Source organism: Rhamphochromis sp. 'chilingali', assembly GCF_963969265.1.
Source record: "Rhamphochromis sp. 'chilingali' genome assembly, chromosome: 17".
NCBI classification, from domain to species: Eukaryota; Metazoa; Chordata; class Actinopteri; order Cichliformes; family Cichlidae; genus Rhamphochromis; species Rhamphochromis sp. 'chilingali'.
In genome coordinates this window covers 30,763,424-30,775,468 of record NC_137944.1, presented here as the reverse complement: position 1 = coordinate 30,775,468, position 12,045 = coordinate 30,763,424, and the positions used below count along the sequence as shown (strand labels likewise).

The following is a 12,045-nucleotide window of genomic DNA, read 5'->3' as shown; positions in this document are numbered from 1 at the left end:
GTTCTCAAATTCCACCTGAATGCCACAGCAGAAATCAACACTCATCAGACCAGACAACAGTTTCCCAATCTTTTAATGTCCAAATTTGGTGAGCCTGTGCAAATTTTATCCTCGGTTTCCTGTTCTTAGATGACAGATGGCACCCAGTGTGATCTTCTGCTTCAGTTTGATGAGCTGTTACATTCAGAGATGCTCTTCTGCATACCCTGATTATTTAAGCTACCATTGCCTGCCCAGCTTGAAGCAGTCTGGCCTCTGATCTTTGAAATCAAGACACTCTCCCCTAGAGAGCTGCTGCTCACTGGAACATCAGCAGATTGTCTTGATCATGTTTATATTCCTAAATGCACTCAGTTGCTGTTGTGGTTGACTAATTAGATATTTTGAATTTCTCAGTTGAACAGGTGTACCTATCAAAGTGGCTGGTGAGTGTATATATTTGTGTTCATACTATTAAAAACGTCAGGACCTTACATTTAATGTGACGCTAACGCCTGGGTCCATTATCTCCTTTATTCTAACTGGATGATGGATGCTGCTGATTATGGTGTAGAAGGTGTAACTTTTTACTCTTCATATACAGGCTTTAAAATTCACATTAATGTTCTGATGAAATATTTCCTTCTGAAAACGTAGAGGAGCAGAAAAAGGAAATACTCGAGTAAAGCATCTGAAACCCACTACTTCGTTACTTTCCAGCTTTTGTTTGGAGTTCCAACGAGGCAGTGATGACAACACCCGGCACTCCTTCTCCTCTTCCGGTCCTTGCCTCAGAGGGAAGGAAACCCCTTTGGGGAAAAAAAAGCTCAACCTTCAGCCAATCAGCTCCAAAGCCGCAGACAGAATAACCAATCATTAGCCTGGACTAAGCTATGCCCCACCCCCCGAAGCCAGCTGGACTCAGCGCTGCCACAAACTGCACAGTCAGTAGGTCAGCAGCCTTCACTTACTTCCAGCGCTCTCTGCTCCATCACCAACTGTCCATCCATCATGAGGGAAATCGTGCACATCCAGGCCGGCCAGTGCGGGAACCAGATTGGTGCTAAGGTAAGAAAAGCTAGTGATGAAAAAAAAAAACCCCACCTTTTCTCTTCTTTTTTGTCGTTATTTATTTATTTACCAGTTTAATAAAGTTTTTGTTCAAAGTTTTTCATTTTTAAATCATTTAAATTGCTGCTCTTTTTGTACAGTTTCAATACATACTTACTCTGTATTAAATCACGAAATTACATAGAAATAAACTGATTAATTCCTGTAATTTACTAAGAGGACTTTTGTTTTTTATTTTTTTAAATGTACAAACCTTTAACTGGACCCAGAACAATTGAGAGTTCCATTGTTTTCCCCCACTCCCCCTCCCCCTGACCATTTAAAAGTTACAGTATTCTTTTATACTTTAGCTAACCTCTTTGTAACCTACTTTCATCTAAAGGGGAATGTGCATATTTTGTGTTTTTATCATATGTTACATGAGTCTTGGATTTTTTTAGGTAAAAGATTGACAGAGCTGATCTAATCCTTTTATTAATAGATTGAAGCACTCTTAGGCAGAAACAATAAATCAGTGTAACAATAACTTTGCTATTACATATGATAATTTTTAATGAAGTATTATGAAGCTGTAGGATCTGACAAAAGAATGTAATACATGGCATATTAATTACAGCAATATAATAAGACTTCTGTCTAGCAGTAGTCTTTCATGCTTTCTCTGCACATGAATACAGTAACATTTGCAGATTTGTAACTGCAGGCAAAACAGTGACTCCAGTCACTGAGCTGTGATTAATGAAGCTGGCCAGACCGGAGCCGACTCACAGGGCCAGCTGCTGCCTTGGCTGCCTGTTGAGCTCGAGTCTTTGTCATCGAGGAGAAAGAAAAAAACAAGAGAAAAGGGTGAAAAGAAAGGAGAAATTTGCTGAGGCAGAGGAGAGGAACGCAGCAGGAGGAGGGTGAAGGGGGAGGAAGATAACAAGTGGTTCAGTGTCTACGCTGAATGCACAGATGAGGTCATTTAAATGGCTGCCTTTTCCAGGCAGTGTGACACATGCGCACGCCCCAGGCCCCCCAAACCAGCAGTCCTCATCCCTGTTTACCCATCGGTAATAGGAAGGGTTTTCTATTTATCTGCATTTTGTTGGAACAGTTTAAAGGATTTCTTGGAAATCTACAGCTACTTACCTCAAGCTGCAGCAGTTAGTGGATCAGTCAAGGGATGCAAAATGAATCCAGTGAAATACGGTTGTAAAAATCCCCCCAAACCACAGTTCATGATTTTTAGGCCACGGTTTCAGAACATATTTCAGTTTTTCTTCAGATGGATTAAAAGAAAGAGAAAAGACAAATGCTTCGAGATTTGTTTTGGATGCTCTTTGCTCTTTGATCAGAAAAACCTTTATAAATGCTGGTCCAAGGAGAAGAATAAACTCCATTATTCTCCTTTTCGCATGAACTAAAAACACTCAGACATTACAGCTTTTAACAGCATGCTTTAACTCTACATTAATATTTCAAGCTGCAACCACAGTATCATTTAATTTGTAAGGTTATTCTGCCTCCTTTATGGAAGTGTCCCAGTAAATTAATTCAGCAATGAATTGTTTCAGCTATATAAAGGAGACGTTTTCTTTAAAAACAAGCATGCAACCCTTGCTTCCCTTAGAAATTACGGATTTTTGTTACTTTTTTGGAGATTTTAGTGAGTGATTAGTTAATTAAGAAGATAATACACAAGGTAAAGCTTTAAAATATTGTACATGCAGCCATACAGTCACAGTTTTATCAACTAGATTGTCAATAAACTCTACAATTAAATAAGAATCACTTATACAAGAACTACTTTAGATATCATAAAACAGCTTAAACATTGCGTGCTATGTAGCAGCATAACAGCCACCAGGTCATGTGATTTTAAGAATGTGATCCTATATATAACTTGAATTTTATTCGTACATTTGGCCTGTTCTGCCCTCGTACAGCTCAGCACAACAGCGGGTGGGGCAGCAGCATATGGGCTGACTTAGTCTCTGCTACTCAAAGGTCCTGATCGGTGAAGACAAGTGTATTTACAGCGGACTTAGTGAGGCTGAGGTCATTTCACAATGGATTAACTGTGCCTGAATTCACCCGCTTACCCAATCCGACCCAAATCTGCTGAGCTTTCCCACGTTTCTGGATAACTTCTCATAGATACGACTGAACAGAGGCTTAGGTTTTCAAATATTGACTTCAAACCTGCCAGCTCACATGCGGTTTGCAGTTTCAGAAATCCTGAAGTGTATGTTTTTGCCTTGGACAAACCAACCTTTCCCCTGCTTATCTCTTTCCCTTAGACACACACGCACTCTCACAGATTAGGGTCACTTGACTGAGCTGGTGTGACAGTCTGTTGATGTTTCAACCCGTGAAACACAAAATCCTCTGAGAGAGTCCTGACCCTCTGACAGCAAATAGAACAAAAAGTTTTACTACTTTAAGCTGTGGGCAACTTTTTATGAGTCTGTGTATGATTCACTGAACCAGCTGGAAAAATCCAGGTGGGGGTAATTACATGACTTCCTCCCTGCCTTTCCTTTCTAAACTCAAATCATAGCTGAACTACAGAGTAGAGCTGAAGATAAGAATGTCCAGTTTTCAATTTTAAAGAGACACATTTATTCCCACATGACACTATAATTTATACGTTTAAATTTCTGTCTCTCAAGCAGATCCAGTGAAGGCTTCATCCAATGAAAGACAGATTTCTTTCTTTTCTAAAAAACACATTAAAATATTTTCATTCAGCCAGATTAATGTGCTGTTAGCCTTTTAAATAGCCGCAAAACTTTAAACTTCAGGGTAAAAACAGCTCATAAAAAGAACATTATCTGGTATCAGTTTATCTTTGAAGTCTTTTTTTAAGCAAACATGTTAGCTCTAGCTTTCAGATATAAATATTTGTTGCCTTTTTCACAGTTTTCTATCATTAAACTCACTGAACTGTATCGGAAGTTGTGAATTTCTCAGCATTTTTAATCTAAATGACAGATTATGTATTCATTACGTGACTGCGTGATTAAAATAAATCGGAGCTGCCGGTGTGCTCGCTCTTGTTTGCTTCTTTTATGCTCGTTTCTCATCAGCCTCCTGTACTTCCTCCTGTTTTCCTGTCCAGGTGTCAAAGCTTTGAAACTGCTTTGGCTTGTGCTTCTTCCAGGAAGTTTCACTCAGAGCAGAAACCAAATATATCCACAAGACGTACCTTTGATTATTTACTGGCATGAGACATAAAAGGACTGAGTGTATTTTGTTACAGTCAGACCAGCTGTGGCAGACCCAGAGTTTGTCTTCATATCCATCTATTTTCTTCACCACTTATACTGTTGGGAGTGTTTGTAAAACATGTTTTTACAGGGAGTTTCCTTGAAATCAAAAGAGGGCTGTTTGCACTGTTATCAGATTGTCTCGTCCACCCTCTCCATGTGATTTGCAACGTTTGCAAACTTGAGTCACATGCAGGCATCTTCTTTACTGTTTCTACACTGTGTTCACACTCACAGACTTAAGCTGAAAAAACTCTGTAGCCTGACATCTTCTGTGTAGGAGATTTATTGAGGGACTCAATAAGAAATCTGAGCTATAAGTGAGAATCAATACTGCCACTGATATTGAGACATTATTAAAAGCATTTATGTCTAATCTAAGAGCTCCACAGCATGTTCAGCCAAAATTAGTTTAATGGTTGGAATGGAACCACGAGGTGACTGTTTGTCGCAGGAAATCCTTCCTGCGGTCTTACAGAACACGTCGCTGTTTTTAGGTGATCTTGTGAGTGCTAACTGTGATCATATGTCAGTGAGTCTTTGGGAAGCACAGAGGTCAGAAGACTCTTGTTTTTCTTCTAAATTTGTTTGCAGTTATGTCCTAAATAACACCACAAAGACACCTCTTTGTGAGATGTTTCCTAACTTTGAAAAACCTTATTGAGCACTCTGTTAGCTCTTTAGTTATGATGACACATGGATGGTACAGGGGTTAAAAAAAAGTGCTTAGTATTATGCTTGCTTCACATCATTAAGTGTATAAAACACTGACATGTGGATGCTTTCTGTATTAGTTCTTGCAGTAACAGCTTGTCCACCTTTATTTAGTTCTGGGAGGTGATCAGCGACGAGCACGGCATCGACCCGACAGGCACCTACCACGGAGACAGCGACCTGCAGCTGGACAGGATCAGCGTGTACTACAATGAAGCCACAGGTGAGTTCATCCCGACTACAGCGAGGTCTGTGTTTGATAAAATGAAAGAAGACATCTCCTCCCTGTGGAGACACCGGCTCACTGCAGCAGAGAAGCAGAAGATGCAGATAAAAATAAAGCAATGAAGCACTAATTTTTGGTTCGCTGGTTTCACATTGTTACAGGTGAGGATGTGTTATCTTCACCTGTTCTCATGATGACATTTATTAGGGGGGGCATGTTGCCTTAAAATGCCAGAAACACTAAACAAGCATGCATTAAACAAAGGTAGTTTATCCTGAAAAACATTTGTACCAAACTCTGTTTGACACAGTGATAGTGGACTATGTCAGCCTTAATTATTCCCAGTCAGAGCCTCAAATGTAGCCCAGGAGCCAGAAGGAGCCTGCCAAAGGCTTCATCCCACTGCTCTGGATGGCTTTAAACATTGCAGTGGAGTCAGTAATTACTCATTTAGTTTCAGTAGCATACATTTTCATGGCGTGGTGATGCCAGCATTGGCTTACTACTACCAGTAAAAAAAAAAAATAGAGAAAGTTAAAAGTATTTCTGGAACCAGACGAGTTGTTCAAAACATAAAAACATAAAATACTGTTTCTGTTTGGTTCTGAAAACTTAACGTCTGCCTTTTACTTTGGTTTAAAAATGATATTGAACATGTTACGCTCTCTTAAAAAGGTCCTAAAAAGTAACAACAGGGGTCCAGGTTGAAAAAGGAGACAAGGAAGCAAAACTGTTAAATTAAAGGGTTTTATTAATGTTTCTACTAGTAACTAAACTAAAAGAGACGAACAAGCCGACATCACCTTAATTAAATTAAATTAGTTTTTCACATCCTTGCTTGTTTTTTGTTTTCCTAGTTTAGATTGTTGTTAGTTGTTTGCTTGCTGTAGTGCTGTCTCAACAGGACCTCATAACATAGTTTTATTCCCTCTTGTGCTTCTTGTCTCCTTTCTGAACAACAATAAATCTCTTGAACCTCGAAAACCTCTGAGGGCTGTTTGTTGTAAATATAACTTGTTATGCAGAGGTTTAACTTGTCCACCCTCTTGAGATCAAACTCGACTGTTTGCGGCCCGTGAACTAAAACGAGTTTGACACTTCTGCCTTCAGTTGTTGCATAAACTTAATTTAACCTGACAGCCTAAAGCAGCCCAAAGTAAAGCTGAAAAATCACAGGTTGACTCAGGAGCTAAGAAACTAAATAAAATGGGCATTTTATTTTAATGAATGAAAATGAGCTGGATAAGCTTAGCGGAAAGCTCACAGGAGTAAACGGTCTGTTAAATATGCAGTTTAGCCTCAGTGTGTTGAGTCTAGACATCCTGTAACTTTGCAGTAAATGTCTCCATCTACTGGCTACATGAGATACTACAATCATCGTTCAGCTTTCTTTCTTTTTACACTTACAGCTCCTACAGGTTTACATACTTTTTGTTAATCTTTTATTTCATCTCTCTTTGTGTCTATTTTAATATATGCAGGTGGGAAGTACGTGCCCAGGGCCATCCTAGTTGACCTGGAGCCAGGAACCATGGACTCAGTCCGTTCTGGACCCTTTGGGCAAATCTTCAGACCCGACAACTTTGTCTTTGGTAAGAACACCACCTACTGAACAGGATGGGCTGCACTTGCTGAACACATGAACTGTTTACACATGAACTTTGGTCAGTTTCGGGACAATCAGGTCAGATTTTCCACTGTTTTTTTCCTCACATGTAGCACGCAGCAGGTACTGGTCTGCTCCACATGCACTCACATCACTGACTGTGTTATTAAAGTGAAGGAGCTGCCTGGATAGAGTGGGCAGGAGGGAGCACATTTGACTCCCACTCACTAACTGGGCAGGTAGCTGCTCTATGGGCACATCATCACGATCAACAGTCACTTGGACATGTAGAGTGGGGAGCTGGGCGGTTAAAAACCAGCTCATGTTTGACCGGACAGCACTGGACATTTGCATTATCACATGCGCCTCTTTCAGGTCATCTCTAGAAAAGTTCAAGCCTGTGGTGCATGTGTGAAAACAGCTATAAAGTTAAAAATTATCAGATGGTCTGGAGCTGTCAGGGTTTGGACTCCTGATGAGTATCTGTGCTGCTCTATTTTGTGGCTAAAGTCACATCGAGTCCATCGGTCAAATTTAGCTCAACAGACTGTCCTACATGGCACAAACAAGCTCACTCCTGCCATAAAATCCCAGCATGAAACCCTCTGGGACCTGAGCTGACTGATTCTGACTCAGTACGATGCTTCAAAGCCAGGCTGACTTTCCTTTGTTGCTCTTTCCTTTCGCAAACACTGGGAAAAATGTTTTCTTAAACAGTTTGACTAAAAACTGAAACAGTATAATCAGCTTCACTTTTGTTTCCCAGGTCAAAGTGGGGCAGGAAACAACTGGGCTAAAGGTCACTACACGGAGGGGGCCGAGCTGGTGGATTCAGTCCTGGACGTGGTGAGGAAAGAGGCCGAGAGCTGCGAGTGCCTGCAGGGTTTCCAGCTCACGCACTCTCTGGGAGGAGGCACCGGCTCCGGCATGGGAACCCTGCTCATCAGCAAGATCAGAGAGGAGTACCCCGACCGCATCATGAACACCTTCAGTGTGGTGCCCTCCCCTAAGGTAGAGCATTGCCCCACAGGATGCACTTTTTAAAAATGACCTTTCAGTGCTTACTTATGGTAGTTTTAGAAGTCTGAGCAAAGGCTGCACAATAAAAGATCAGAAAAGTGAAGCCGTAAATCTGTGTTCGCTCTAATAATCAGCACGAGGCAAAGTCTGTAAGACCTCAGCACCTCAGTAAACACTTTCTTGATGACTTTGTGTTTTCAGTTGCTAGTTTTAAGTCATTTTGAAAATAATATAATGTCCATTTTGTAAATTATGTCCCAACAACAGTCAGAAATGAAGATAAAGCTGAGTATGAGTGACAGGTTGGCATATTTCAGTGCCCATATATCTGTGTTCAGCACTTTGAACTATGGGAAATAAATCTACTGCACAATAAATCGCCTGTTTGTTTATAATAAATGTTCATGCTATTTCTGCATCAGCCATGAGTATCGACGTTTCCTCTCGCTCTGTCTTCAGGTATCAGACACGGTGGTGGAGCCCTACAACGCCACGCTGTCCGTTCACCAGCTGGTAGAAAACACCGATGAGACCTACTGCATTGACAACGAAGCTCTTTATGACATTTGCTTCCGCACCCTCAAGCTCACTACGCCCACCTACGGCGACCTGAACCACCTGGTTTCGGCCACCATGAGCGGCGTGACCACCTGTCTGCGTTTCCCCGGGCAGCTGAACGCCGATCTGAGGAAGCTGGCCGTCAACATGGTGCCCTTCCCTCGTCTCCACTTCTTCATGCCCGGCTTCGCCCCTCTCACCAGCCGGGGGAGCCAGCAGTACCGCGCCCTCACCGTGCCGGAGCTCACCCAGCAGGTGTTCGACGCCAAAAACATGATGGCGGCTTGCGACCCTCGCCACGGACGCTACCTGACGGTGGCCGCCGTGTTCCGTGGGCGCATGTCCATGAAGGAGGTGGATGAGCAGATGCTGAACGTCCAAAACAAGAACAGCAGCTACTTTGTGGAGTGGATCCCCAACAACGTCAAGACGGCCGTCTGCGACATCCCGCCGCGAGGCCTCAAGATGGCCGTCACCTTCATCGGCAACAGCACGGCCATTCAGGAGCTGTTCAAGCGCATCTCCGAGCAGTTCACGGCCATGTTCCGCCGCAAGGCCTTCCTCCACTGGTACACCGGCGAGGGCATGGATGAGATGGAGTTCACCGAGGCAGAGAGCAACATGAACGACCTGGTGTCAGAGTACCAGCAGTACCAGGACGCCACCGCCGAGGAGGAGGGGGAGTTTGAGGAGGAGGTGGAGGAAGATGCCTAAGTGAAAGCAAGAAAAAATGATAAAAGGAGGGAAAAGTTAATAATCAAAAACAAACAAAAACATAGAAAAAAATAAAAAATGATGTGAAATGAAGGAATGTAGGAGAGCAGATGAGGAAGGTCAGAGGAGGGTGGAGGTCTGAATCGGTTAATAGGACAGAAGAAGAGCGGAGAATGTAGACAGCAGGAAAGATGATGTCATGACCAAATTAATGTGCCATGGTTTACTGTTTCGCGTGACGCCACGTAAGCTGGTTTGATCAAAACTAGTCTCCCAAAATCTTTGTTTTTAACTCTAAGTGCAACAGACGCACTTCTAACACTTTTTATTTCATTACATTCAAGGATTTTCTTTACTGTGAAGGATTCAGCTGCTGTTACACTGAGGTTAAACCAAACCCTGCTCCTACATTCAATCAAACAAGCTTAGTGTTTGACCTGCGATCAAAAACACACTTTCAGCCTCAGTGGAAAAATCATCTTCGGACTTCTTTGCTGATTTTGTGCAGAAGAGGTGGAAAGTGTATCTGTGACGCCTGATTCAAAACAAATAACTGAGCTGTGCAGTCGCACTGGGCGGCCTCTTCATGTTTGGCATCAGCTGATTGTTGGTTTTGGTCTTTTCATTGAGTTTGTTGAACAAAATTAGAAAATCATGTCGGCGTAATCAAGGTTATCACATTGAGTGTTGAGATAGTTTCAGGTGTGTAACCTTGTAGTCAGTTTAAGTAATAAGAAATCATTCTGTTATCAGTGTTAATGCCTTTTATCAGTGTTATTTACCGTTTTGTCTCAGCTTTCAAGATCAACTCTCAGTGATAAATGTGATTTTGGGCAGCAGGTGAGAAAACGTTATCAGTATTTCTTCTTCTGAGGCAGATATGCTTAATTAGCTGGATAATCTCTCATTTTTGACGCTTTTGTCGCAACCTTTTTAAGACTGCATGAGATAAAGAGTCCTGTGTGAGTCAGTCTTACGCTTGCAGAATATACTTTTTCTTTTCCGGACATCAGGGTTTGCACCTTTGTGTAAACGTCTCTCCAGCCTCTGTGAACTCAGAGAGTTGTTTTTCTACAGCGTCGTGCTGTCATTAGCTTTTGTGGGGAAGAGGCATTCTGGTCTTACTAGACTGAAGGGAGCCATCAGTTATAATCAGGCCATTAATCTTTTCTTTTTCTTTTTTTTTAAATGGAAGCACAAGATTGAAAGTTAATGTCAAAGACGGGAACATCTGTTATCTTCTAGTAAATACAGATTCTTGGAAGTGGTTAACCACAACAAAAGTCACATTTAGTAAAACGTCAAAGAAAATGATTTGCTTTCCTGTGATATATACATTGGCAGAGCGTTCATAGCAGCAGGATTTTTCTCAGACGCCAGCCAACGTTTTGAGGAGAAACACACTGCACATGCTCAGTGTCCATTATACTAGTAAGTACAGATCCCTTGAAGTGATTAGCCACAACAAAAGTCCCATTCAGTGAATTTCCAAGAAACAAATTCATTTTTAGATATATATTTATTACCAACCAATGTTAGAGGAGAAGCGCACTGCACATAACAACTGCTCTGTTTTCCTTTCATACCACATCTCAGGCTAACAGAGCCTTCAGCTCCTCTGTGTTAAAAGCATGTCGGCTGTTGTTGGATTAACCAATTCAACGGGACATTTTCCAATAAAAAAAAAGTATTTAAATTCAAGCAAAGAAACATAAATCTGAGTGTTTAAAAAGTCAGAGTGACAGGAAAGATCAGCGTCTTTGAATTGTTAACGTTGTGGATAAAAGTTGAAAACTTCCCTCACTATTATTATAACCTCACTATTCAGGCCAACATCTGAAGATCTGAAGTCTAACCTTAACATTTCCTGAAACATGTTTTAAAAATAAAATGGCCAGGTGCTTTTATTTTGAAAGACAAACCCCCCAGCTGCTTTGCAGTTTTATATTTCGTCCTTTAACATATTAATTTAATTTTTCATTCTCCTAAATCTTTTCACACTGAGCCACTACAGTATTCACGTGAACTTCAGCCATGTTTTCTTTGTGTTTCCTCTGTGCTTCATGTTGTTTGTACTTTTTTTTATTTTGAAGCTCGTTTGAAACTGTTTCATTTGGTATCCTGTTGACTGTGAAACATTTGGGAGAAATAAAAACACATTTATAGGAAAAAAATCGCCTGCCGTGTCAGTCATTATTAATGATCAGCTTTTAGTCTGCTTGTAAACAGCTTTCAGCGTCAGCTTTCAGGAAGTCGGTACAATATTATAACAGCAATAAACCGAGTGAGAGCTGCAGGCAGAAGCAAACATCCAAAACATATTTTCCCATCAAAGCAAAGTTAGATTTCTTGAGCTGAAAAGTGTTTTTAATCTCATTTTTTATTTATCTCGGTATTTCTTTAAGCTTAAGTTAGTATTGAGTTTATAACATGTAAGGAAATTATGAAAGATTTTAATCTGATTTCCACAATAACTTAAAGTCGTCTTCCCAACAAGCTAAAACATAAATATCATACGTTTGCTATAGTAACTCATTGTGTTTAACAGATGGCTATTTTATTATACAGCGAGATTTTAGGTATCAAAGTGGGGATGCTTTCAGAAATTTTTAGCTATATTTATTAGTTAATATGAAATAAGCAGGAACTGTGAGTGGATAGGATAGTGGGGGTGAGAGCTGATCAGTTTTAAACAAGCAGGTCTGAGAGCATTTGCTACTTAGACAAGAGTAGACTTTAAATTTTGGGCAGAAGATGGTTTCCAGAAGATTTGGGACGTGTTTCTCAACGTGAGGGACATAGCAGAAACCACATAGTCTCTCAGTCTTTCCTCATTTCCTCATGGTGTAACATGTGGGAAACTGGAAATCAGAGAACAATCCAACAGGAGTGGGTGAGAGTGAGCC

General features: G+C 41.1%; 1 pseudogene across 1 annotated transcript; it reads left to right on the top strand.

Moving 5' to 3' along the window:
* Positions 1-857: 857 nt before the first annotated feature.
* Positions 858-10,323, top strand: LOC308384590 (tubulin beta chain-like; annotated as a pseudogene). Its single transcript, XR_013974714.1, has 5 exons — positions 858-1,047; positions 5,130-5,238; positions 6,723-6,833; positions 7,614-7,858; positions 8,327-10,323. The product of XR_013974714.1 is annotated as a tubulin beta chain-like (transcript).
* The last annotated feature ends 1,722 nt before the right edge of the window (positions 10,324-12,045 follow it).